Consider the following 12,108-nt stretch of genomic DNA (forward strand, 5'->3'; position numbering starts at 1 on the left):
GTTTTGGACGTTTTTTTTACCACTGATTGAGACGCGGTTTCTGTGTCAAAATCAGCGTTAAAAAAACTGTGTGAACTGGGCCTAAAGGTTGCATTCAGATGAGACTTTTTGGACTCCAGGTAAAAAAAAAAACGCATCAAAAATCTCGGAAAAACCGTGTAATTGCAGCGGTTTGCGATGCAGTTTTCGCAGGCACGGGCAAAAACAGCTGCAAATTTTTGATGCGTTTATTACAGCGGGCCCAAAAAGTCTCCCCTGAAATGTCTGTCCTAGTGGGCTCTATGCATATAGAATCCATGTCATTTTTGTTTTGAAAGCGTTGTCTGCCGCAGTTGTGTTGGGGTTTCCGTGGTTGCTTAACCCCTTAGTGACCAGCCTATTTTAGGCCTAATGATCAAGCAATTCTTTTAGTTTTTCCTTCCTCGCATTTAAAGAACTATAACTTTTTTATTTCTCTGTTGACATAGCTGTACGAAAACTTTTTTTTTACTGTGGGATTAGTTGTATTTTTTAATGGCACCATTTTGGGGTACATATAGTTTTTTTATTAACTTTTATTAACTTTTTTTGAGGAGGAATAGAAAAAAACAGCAATTCCGATATTGTTTTATGCATTTTAAATTTACACCATTTAGGCTGGGTTCACACGAGCACATTAACGTCCGTAATGGACGGACGTATTTCGGCCGGAAGTCCCGGACCGAACTCAGTGCAGGGAGCCGGGCTCCTAGCATCGTAGTTATGTACGATGCTAGGAGTCCCTGCCTCTCCGTGGAACTACTGTCCCGTACTGAAAACATGATTACAGTACGGGACAGTTGTCCTGCAGAGAGGCAGGGACTCCTAGCATCGTACATTACTACGATGCTAGGAGCCCGGCTCCCTGCACTGAGTTCGGTCCGGGACTTCCGGCCGAAATACGTCCGTCCATTATGGACGTTAATGTGCTCGTGTGAACCAAGCCTTACCGTGCGGCGTAAATAACATGTTACCTTTATTCTATGGGTCGGTATAAGTACGACGATACCCCATATGTATAGGTTTTTGATGTTTTAATACTTTTGCACAATAAAAAAACTTTTGAACTGAAATTATTTGTTTTTGCATCGTCGCTTTCCAAGAGCCATAACTTTATTATTTTTCCGTCAACTTAGATATATGTGGGCTTGTTTTGGCGGGATGAGACGTAGTTTTAATTGGTACTTTTTGGGGGTACATAGGACTTATTGATTAATTTTTATTATTACTTTTTTGGGGGGCAATGGAAAAAAGATAGCAATTCCGCCATAGTGTTTTGCGGTTTAAATTACAAGTTAACTTTATTGTTTTGGTCATTATGGTCGTGGTCATACCATATATGTGTACTTTTTTACACTTTTACTAAATAAAACCACTTTTTAATGGAAAAAATGTTTTGTTTTTTTAACTGTAATCTTTATTAATAATTTGTATTTACTTATTTTTTTAGTTTCACTAGTGGACTTCACTATGCGATCTTTAGTACTTGGTATACCAAAGCATTATTGCCTGTCTGTGTAAAACTGACAGGCAATCTATTAGGACGTGCCTCTGGCACGGCCTAATTGTTATATAGCCAGGGCAAGCTTGGGGGCCTTTATTAGGCCCCCGGCGGCCATGACACCCCATCAGAGGCCCGCAATTGCATTTGCATTTGCATTTGCAGGCCGCCAATGGGTGACAGAGGGAGCTCCCTCCCTCTGTAAATGACTTAAGTGCTGCAGCCGCTATTGACCACAGCATTTAAGGGGTTGAACGGCCGCGATCTAAGTAAACTTCGATCAGACAACCGAGTAACTGCTCCAGCCTGCACGGCACACCCGTGCAGGACTTAGATTAGGGTGCCGTGAAAAGATGGCGGCCTAGCCTAAGGCCCCTTAGCTGTGAAAAGGCGTATCAGTGGTCACTAAGGGGATAAACACAATCGAATGGTCGACTGGCGACTGGGGTATATAATTAACTTGAATCCTAAATGTCATTGCTTGGCCTTGTCGTTAAGTTCCTTTAAAACCATCCCTGTAGTTTTGCCTGAGCCTTATTGAAGTTTTTCCAATGTTTTTTCTGAAAAGGAAACTACCACCTTATAAACTGTGCAATTGATATTATTCCATGTTCCAGCCTTCCTAAGGGGCGAATCTATAATTTCTCACCTTTCATCTCAACGTTAGTAATTACCCCATAGTGACCACCAAAACGCGTTTTCACGGCGGTCATTAACAGGCCTTAGTCAGTGGCCTAGTCTAAGACCTGCACGGGTGTGCCATGCAGGCTGGAGCTGGTGCTTGGCTGTCTTATGACAGCCAGGCTCCTGCTCTAATGGTAGCAATCAAAGTTTCCTTTGATTGTGACCGTTTAACCCCTTAAATGCCACGGTCAGTAGAGACTGCAGCATCAAAGTGGTTTAAAAAGGGAGGGGCCTTCGATGGGTTGCCATGGCAGCTGGGGGCCTAAAAAATGCCCCGAAGCCTGCCCTAGCTATGTGCCTTTTTGGCCGTGCAAGAAGCATGGCCTAATAGATTGCCTGTCAGTTTTACACTGACAGGCAATAATGCTTTGGTATGTGGAAAATGTACTTACTTGAAATCGTCATTTTGTGGAGTCCGTGGAAACCCCAATTACTAAAGTAAATAAGAGGGGGGATAGAGGACAACCCTACAGCACTTCCTGGAGTCCGTAGGCAGCACATACATAGGGATTAAAGTCAATTGACTGCCGGATAGAAGAGACATGGTTAATTAGCAGTACATGCAAATTAAAGAGACTCTGTCACCACATTATAAGTGCCCTATCTCCTATATAAGGAGATGGGCGCTGTAATGTAGGTGACAGTAATGCTTTTTATTTAAAAAACCGATCTTTTTTCACAAAGTTAGGAGCGATTTAAGTTTATGCTAATGAGCTTTCTTAATGCCCAAGTGGGCGTACTTTTACTTTCGACCAAGTGGGCATTGTACAGAGGAGTGCATGACGCTGACGAATCGGCATCATGCACTCCTCTCCATTCATTTACACTGCACTAGCGATATAGATATATCGCTATGTGCAGCCTCATACACAAACCCTAACATTACTAAAGTGTCCTGATAATGAATACACATGAAATACAGCCTGGACGTCATGTGTACTCAGAATCCTGACACTTCTGACTTTTTGTGAGATTCCAGCAACGGATACGAAATCTCGCAAAATCACGGAGCTAAACGAGATTTGGTTTCACTTGCCAGAATCTCACAAAAAAAGAGTCAGAAGTATCAGGATTCTGAGTACACATGACGTCCAGGCTGGATTTCATGTGTATTCATTATCAGGACACTGTAGTAATGTTAGGGCTTGTGTATGTAGCTGCACATAGTGATATATCTATATCGCTAGTGCAGTGTAAATGAATGGAGAGGAGTGCATGATGCTGATTGGTCAGCGTCATGCACTCCTCTGTACAACGCCCACTTGGTCGAAAGTAAAAGTACGCCCACTTGGGCATTAAGAAAGCTCATTAGCATAAACTTAAATCGCTCCTAACTTTGTGAAAAAAGATCGTTTTTTAAAATAAAAAGCATTACTGTCACCTACATTACAGCGCCGATCTCCTTATGTAGGAGATAGGGCACTTATAATGTGGTGACAGAGTCTCTTTAAGCAATTACTAGAAGGCCATATTAAGGCTCCAGCAGGAGGAGTATCAAGTTGCATAGTTTTAAGCAGTAGACACTTTTGGGAGGGAATATTGTGCTGCCTACGGAATCCCGGTAATAAAAAATTTCAAGTAAGTAAATTTTCTACCTTCTGTTCGTTCTGTAGCAGCATATACATGGCTGACTTACAAAGCAATATTCAGGGGTAGGAAGACGTAGTTGTCATTCTTAGAACTGACTCGCCAAAGGGTGAATCCTCTGCAGATAGCAAATCTAGACGGTAATGTTTCACAAAGGTTGAAGGTAAGTACCACTTTGCAGCTTTGCATATTTGATCCAGGGACATGTAGAACTTTTCTGCCGATGAGGCTGCTGTCGATCTTGTAGAAAGGGCTCTCACATGTAATGGCGAATCTTGGCCATCTAAAAAATAGCATTCTTTAATAATAATTTTAATCCACCTTGCTAGAGTGGACTTACTTGCCCTTTTCCCCTTGTTTGGGCCTTGAAATTGCTAAAATAAGCCTTCAGACTGTCTGAAGGATTGAGACATCTGAAGGTAAATCAGTATGTTGGGAAAAGTGAAAAATATTCCTCAGCACATCCACAATGTGAAATATAAAAAAGAGCTTTATTTGGTAATTAGTCTAAAAGTCCATAGAGGACACAGGTAGGGTGTGTTACCGCTTACGCGTTTCAAACAAAATGTTCTTACTCATAGCATGCTATGAGGTTGTAGATACACAGTGCAAGTATCTTGTTGAGAAAGGACCAGAAGGACAATCTCCTGATTTATATAGGAAACTAGGGATAAATTGGATAGGAACCCAGGCATGGTCCTAAGAAAGACGGCCTCAGATAAAATTCTCAATTATGGTTCTTTAGAGGACAGAGCTTGTAGTTCACTTATTCTTCTGGCAGAAGTGATTGCTACCAGGTAGAAGGTTTTTAAAGACAGATTTCTCAGAGAAGCTTCTTGTAGAAGTTCAAAGGGGACTGAGCACAAATGTGTCAGAACTATAGGCAAGTCCCAATATGGCAAATGTGAAATGTTGGTTTTAACTTATTAACCCCTTCCCTCTTTAGCCACTTTTGACCTTCCTGACAGAGCCTCATTTTTCAAATCTGACATGTGTCACTTTATGTGGTAATAACTCCGGAATGCTTTCACCTATCCAAGCGATTCTGAGATTGTTTTCTCGTGACACATTGGACTTTATGTTACTGGCAAAATTTGCTCGATATGTTCAGTATTTAATTGTGAAAAACACCAAAATTTAGCGAAAAATTGCAAAAATTAGCATTTTTCTCAATTTAAATGTATCTGCTTGTAAGACAGGCAGTTATAATACACAAAATTGTTGCTAATTAACATCCCCCATATGTCTACTTTAGATTGGCATCGTTTTTTGAACATCCTTTTATTTTTCTATGACCTCACAAGGCTTAGAACTTTAGCAGCAATTTCTCACATTTTCAAGAAAATTTCAAAAGGCTATTTTTACAGGGGCCAGTTCAGTTGTGAAGTGGTTTTGAGGGCCTTATATATTAGAAACCCCAAAAAAGTCACCCCATTTTAAAAACTTCACCCCTCAAAGTATTCAAAACAGCATTTAGAAAATGTCTTAACCCTTTAAACATTTCACAGGAATTAAAGCAAAGTAGAGGTGAAATTTACAAATTTCATATTTTTCTGCAGAAATACATTTTTAATACAATTTTTTTTATAACACAGAAGGTTTTACCAGAGAAATGCAACTCAATATTTGTTGCCCAGTTTTTGCAGTTTTAGGAAATATCCCACATGTGGCCGTAGCGTGCTACTGGACTGAAACACCGGCCTCAGAAGCAAAGGAGCACCTAGTGGATTTTGGGGCCTTATTTTTGTTAGAATATATTTTAGGCACCATGTCAGGTTTGAAGGGCTCTTGCGGTGCCAAAACAGTCAAAATCCCCCAAAAGTGACCCCATCTGGGAAACTAGACACCTCAAGGAAATTATCTAGGGGTGTAGTGAGCATTTTCACCGCACAGGTTTTTTACAGAAATTATTGGAAGTAGGCCGTGAAAATTAAAATCAACATTTCTTCAAAGAAAATGTAGGTTTAGCGATTTTTTTTCTCATTTCCACAAGGACTAAAGGAGAAAAAGCACCGCAAAATTTGTAAAGCAATTTCTCCCGAGTAAAACAATACCTCACATGTGGTAATAAACGGTTGTTTGGAGACACGGCGTGGCTGAGAAGGGAAAGAGCGCCATTTGGCTTTTGGAGTTCACATTTAGCAGGAATGGTTTGCGGAGGCCATGTCACATTTACAAAGCCCCTGAGGGGACAAAACAGTGAAAACCCCAAACAAGTGACCCCATTTTGGAAACTATACCCCTTGAGGAAATTATCTAGGGGTATAGTGAGCATTTTGACCCCACAGGTTTTTTACAGAAATTATTGGAAGTAGGCTGTGAAAATGAAAATCTACATTTTTTCAAATAAAATGTAGGTTTAGCTAATTTTTTTTCATTTCCACAAGGACTAAAGGAGAAAAATCACCATAAAATTTGTAAAGAAATTTCTCCCGAGTAAAACAGTACCCCACATGTGGTAATAAACGGCTGTTTGGACACACGGCGAGGCTGAGAAGGGAAAGAGCGCCATTTGGCTTTTGGAACTCAAATTTAGCAGGAATGGTTTGCGGAGGCCATGTTACATTTACAAAGCCCCTGAGGGGACAAAACAGTGGAAACCCCCCACAAGTGACCCCATTTTGGAAACAACACCCATTGAGGAAATTATCTAGGGGTATAGTGAGCGATTTGACACCACAGTTTTTTTGCAGAAATTATTGGAAGTAGGCCCTGAAAATAATAATCTACATTTTTTCAAAGAAAATGTAGGTTTAGCTAATTTTTTCTCATTTCCAGAAGGACTAAAGGAAAAAAAGCACCACAAAATTTGTAAAGCAATTTCTCCCGAGTAAAACAATACCCCACATGTGGTAATAAACGGCTGTTTGGACACACGGCAGGGCTTAGAAGGGAAAGAGCACTATTTGACTTTTTGAGATCACATTTAGCAGGAATGATTTGCGGAGGCCAGGTCACATTTGCAAAGCCCCTGAGGGGACAAAACAATGAAAACGCCCAAAAAGGGACTCCATTTAGGAAACTACACCTCTTGAAGAATGCATCTAGGGGTGTAGTGAGCATTTTGACCCCACAGATGTTTCATAGAATTTATTAGAATTAGGCAGTGAAAATAAAAACAGTCCTTTTTCTTCAATAAGACGTAGCTTTAGCGCAAATTTTTTCATTTTCTCAACAAATAAAGGAAAAAAAGAACCCAACATTTGTAAAGCTATTTCTCCCGAGTACGGCAATACCCCATATGTGGTCATAAACTGCTGTTTGGGCAAACGGCAGGGCTCAGAAGGGAAGGACCGCCATTTGGAGTGCAGATGTTGCTGGATTGGTTTCTGGGCACCTGTGGGCCCAAAACAGTGGAAACCCCCCAGAAGTGACCCCATTTTGTAAACTACACCCCTCAATGCATTTACCAAGGGGTGTAGTAAGCATTTTAACCCTGCAGGTGTTTTGTAGAAATTAGTGTGCGCTCAATGTTGCAGAGTGAAAATGGGATTTTTTTCCATAGATATGCCAATATGTGGTGCCCGGCTTGTGCCACCATAACAAGACAGCTCTCTAATTATTATGCGGTGTTTCCCGGTTTTAGAAACACCCTACATGTGGCCCTAATCTTTTGTCTGGACATATGACAGGGCTCAGAAGTGAAGAGTACCATGCGGAGTGGAGGCCTAATTTGGCGATTTACAAAGTATTGGTTCACAACTGCAGAGGCTCAGATGTGAAATAATAAAAAGAAACCCCTGATAAGTGACCCCATTATGGAACTGCACCCCTCAAGGCATTTATTAAGGGGTGTAGTGAGCATTTTCACCCCACAGGTCTTTTCCATAAATGAATGCGCTGCGGATGGTGCAAATTAAAAATTTATATTTTTCCCTAGATATGCCATTCAGTGGCAAATATGTCATGCCCAGCTTATGACGCTGGAGACACACACCACAAAAATTGTTAAAAGGGTTCTCACGGGTATGACGGTGCCATATATGTTGAAGGAAACTGCTGTTTGGGCACGCTGTAGGGTTCAGGGCCGAGGGAGCACCATTTGGCTTTTGGAAAGCGGATTTTGCTTGGTACTATATTTGTTTGAGTATTGCTGGTGTTTTATAATGTGGGGGTACATGTAAGCGGGGCGGAGTATATAAGGGGCATAGTCAGGTGGTATAAAAAAATAAAAATAATCCATAGATGTGTGTTACGCTGTGAAGCAATCCTTTCTGCACAGGCCGGTGTCGCACTGATAAATGGTGTCATTTCTTATCCCCCTTTTGGTCCACACTCCGCGCCTTTGTAGTTTGGGGAATTTTGCTGGGAAAGTATTATCCTGGTATAATACGGGCACCGTCGCTTCCATCGGATATGATTGGGCCCTCCCTTCCTGGTTCCCTAATTTTAGGTCCTTGATAAATCGCCTCTTGAAACAGAAGAAATGTTCTCCTCGGGCACAACTGCATATTTTTTTATTTCCTGACTTATTGGAGCCATAACTAATTTTATTTTTCATAGACGTAGCGGTATGAGGGCTGGTTTGTTGCGGGATGAGCTGTAGTTATTATTGGTACCATTTTGGGGTACATGTGACTTTTTGATCACCTTTTATCCTATTTTTTGGGATGCCAGGTAAACCAAAAAACGCAATTCTGGCACAGCTTTTTTTGGTTTTTTTTTATACAGAGTTCACCACGCATTATAAACTACATGTTACCTTTATTCTGCGGGTCAGTACGATTCCGGCGATACCTCATTTATAGAACTTTTTTATGTTTTACAACTTTTTGCACAATAAAATTACTTTTGTATTTTTTCTGTCGCCAAGTTGTGAGAACCATAACGTTTTAATTTTTTTGTCGACGGAGTTGTATGAGGGCTTGTTTTTTGCGGGACGAGCTATAGTTTTTATAGGTACCATTTTTGGATACGTGCGACTTTTTGATCACTTTTTATTGTAATATTTGTAGGGCAAAGTGACTAAAAAACAGAAACTCTGGTAACGTTTTTTACGGGTTTTTTTTACGCTGTTCACCGCGTGCAATAAATAATATAATATTTTGATACCTCCGGTCGTTACGGTCGTGGCGATACCAAATACATATGGTTTATTATTATTTTTCAATAATAAAGGACTTGATAAGAGTAAAAGGGGGATTGTGTGTTATTTGATTACTTGAAACTTTTATTGTTTTCAAACTTTTATTTTTTGCACTTTTTTTTACACTTTTTTATACTTTTTTTACACTTTTTCTCAAGTCCCACTAGGGGACTTGAAGGTCCAACGGTCAGATTTTTTTTTTTCTAATACATTGCACTACCTATGTAGTGCAATGTATTAGATCTGTCAGTCATTCACTGACAGCAAGCCGTTTAGGCTTCGCCTCCCGGCGGGGCCTAAATCGGCTTCCGTAATGGCAGAGCAGGAGACCATTGTGTCTCCTGTTGCCATAACAGCAGTCGCCAGTCCCGATTGCCTGTCAGGGCTGGCGATCTGCTTGTAACCGCTACGATGCAGCAATCGCTTTCGATTGCTGCATCGAAGGGGTTAATGGCAGGGATCGGAGCTAGCTCCGGTTCCTGCCGTTACAGGTGGATGTCAGCTGTACAGTACAGCTGACTTCCACCGCTGATGACGCCGGATCAGCTCCTGACCCGGCGCCATCTTGCCGGCAGCTACGGAAGCCGATCAGGCTCCGCCGCCGGGCGGATCTTGACCGGCTTCGGTGCTAGGCAGACCGGGAGGCCAGTATTAGGCCTCCGGTTGCCATTGCAGCCACCGGAACCCCGGCAATTTCATTACTGGGGTTCCGATGAGCTGCAAACACCTTAAGTGCAGCGATCGCGTTTGAGCACTGCACTTAAGGGGTTAATGGCGGGGATCGAAGCTAATTTCGGTCCCCGCCGTTACAGTCGGATGTCAGCTGTAAGATACAGCTGAGATCCGGTGATGATGGGACCGGCTCAGCTTCTGAGCCGGTGCCAAACGTTTGACGTACATGTACGGCAAGATGCGGGAAGTCAGTACTTTCCATGACGTACATGTACGTCAAATGTCGGGAAGGGGTTAATACCTTTCATGAACCTAGTTACTAAAGGTTGATGAGAGAAGATCCCTACTGAGTGGGCATTAATCGCGATTCTATGTACTTTCAGAGTATTTGGCTTCAGTCCCCTTTCATGACCTTTAAGGAACTGTAGAAGTAATGACCTCCCTTGGAGATTTGGAATTTGTCATACACCAGGAGTAGAATATAGAAAAAAATCTGGAGTAGACTCTCGAGGTGCTGGGTTTTCTGGATGCCAGAAGGGTATCTACAACCTCATCAGAGAGACCTTTAGCTTTTAGGGAGACCCGCGCAGTCTCCATACCTTCAGATGTAGGTAAGCTGGATATGGGTAATAGAATCCCTTCTGAAGTAGTAAGTCCTCTCTCAGAGGAAGCTTCCACAATCTGCCTCTTGATCCTGGGCCATTGTGGATGTATGGCAATGGCTTCTACTCTTTTGTCGCGGATTTTCCTCAGTACCCGGGAAATTAGAGGGATTAGAGGGAAGACATATATATTTTTTTAGAATATAATTTTTTATTATTGTTGAATTATATCAAAATATTCCATATTACTGATTTCATTATTTATTTCTGTTACATATATAGCGCAAACATATTCCGCACTGCTGTATAAAGGTCCACACTTACTGTCCCCATTGGGGCTCACAATCTAAGTTCTTTATCAGTATGTTTTTGGGGTGTGGGAAGAAACTGGAGTACTCGGAGGAAACCCACGCAAACACAGGGAGAACATACAAACTCCATGCAGATGTTGTCCTTTGTTGGATTTGAACCCAGGACCCCAGCGCTGCAAGGCAACAGTGCGAGCCACCGTGCTGTCTATTTATATATTACATAACAAAAAAAAGAAGAAAATGTTCTGAGTTAACATTATATTAAACAAAGTATTATATAGTACAGACACTATCCCGAAAGGGGTTCAAACAGATAATATTGAAAAATCAACAATCGCCCACTCAAATCCTGGAAAATATTGCGGGGATAGGGAAGAGAGAGAGAGAGAGAGAAGAAGAGGGGGGAAAAAAAACACACATTATTCAAACAACAACTAACACATTTTAAACCAGATCTAAGGTCTTTTTCTGTTCGGTGGATAGTTCTACTATCCATCTGTTCCAGATCTTATAAAAAAAAAATTCCCCTGCCTCTTTACCTACCGTCAAGTAATATGATCGTTCCAAAAGCATCACTCTATTCACCTTATGGTGCCTTTCTAATTCCAGTAGGAAATCTTTTGAGATCCATTTATAAATTATAACCAATCTTGCCAGAAACAAAATCTTTCTAATTAGTTTGCTACAACTACAGTCTTTCAAAAGACCGGAGATGCCAAAAATAAATAGCATCTGTTCCATTGGTACCTCATTCCAATTAATTTTGAAATAGATGCTGCTACTCCAGTCCAGTATCAACGCCACAACAAGTGGATAAGATCCACTTAATGTATACCGCATTTCTGACAACTATCGTTATTCCTTAACCCCATAATCTTTAAAAGCTTTGGTGTATAATAAAGTCTATGATTGATCATAAAACAAATAAATCAGTGATCGTGATTTAATGATGCTTCTCCGATATGTTTATAAACGAACCCGCAATCGATCCTAATCTTAAGATCCTTATCCAATTTTCCTTGTGATTTAATATGATTTCCTTCATCCCCTAAAATACATTTTTTATACAGTAAGGAGAAAAGTCCTTTCTTATGTTTTAAACTTTCTAATGATTGAAAAAGTGGAAGAACGAACCGTGCTTTATATTTAATGACCAAAAAGTCATGTTTAATTTGAAAATATCTAAACAGACCATAATGAGGGACCTTGTACAGTCTATGCAAGTTCCGTAAAAGTTTTTAATTGTGCATTATTAAATAAATGTGATATAATTGAGATGTAATGCTTTTTCCAGAACAAAGAGTCCGGGGGGCCGTCAAACTCACCAATATTCCTATTGTCCCATAGAGTTGTGACTTCAATAAAGGTATTCATTTTTCCAATGAGTTTGACAGCATCCCAGACCCGCTGCTGGTTATCATAAATAGGCCCAAGTCCCAAATCAGGGAAATTCTGAAACCCGGCTTCTAGAGCTTCGAATATATTAGACCATTTGTCTCCTAGTGTTTTCAACAAAAATCTCTTAGCTCCCAGTCCCGAAACTGTGGGAACTGAGAAGCTAAAAAGTACTTCCTCCAGGCAGAATATTTAACAAACTACATAATTGACAATTGATTTAAAGGCCAGCCTGCTCACCAAACTCTTGGT

Source organism: Rhinoderma darwinii, chromosome 5 (genome assembly GCF_050947455.1).
Source record: "Rhinoderma darwinii isolate aRhiDar2 chromosome 5, aRhiDar2.hap1, whole genome shotgun sequence".
In the NCBI taxonomy this organism is placed as follows: Eukaryota; Metazoa; Chordata; class Amphibia; order Anura; family Rhinodermatidae; genus Rhinoderma; species Rhinoderma darwinii.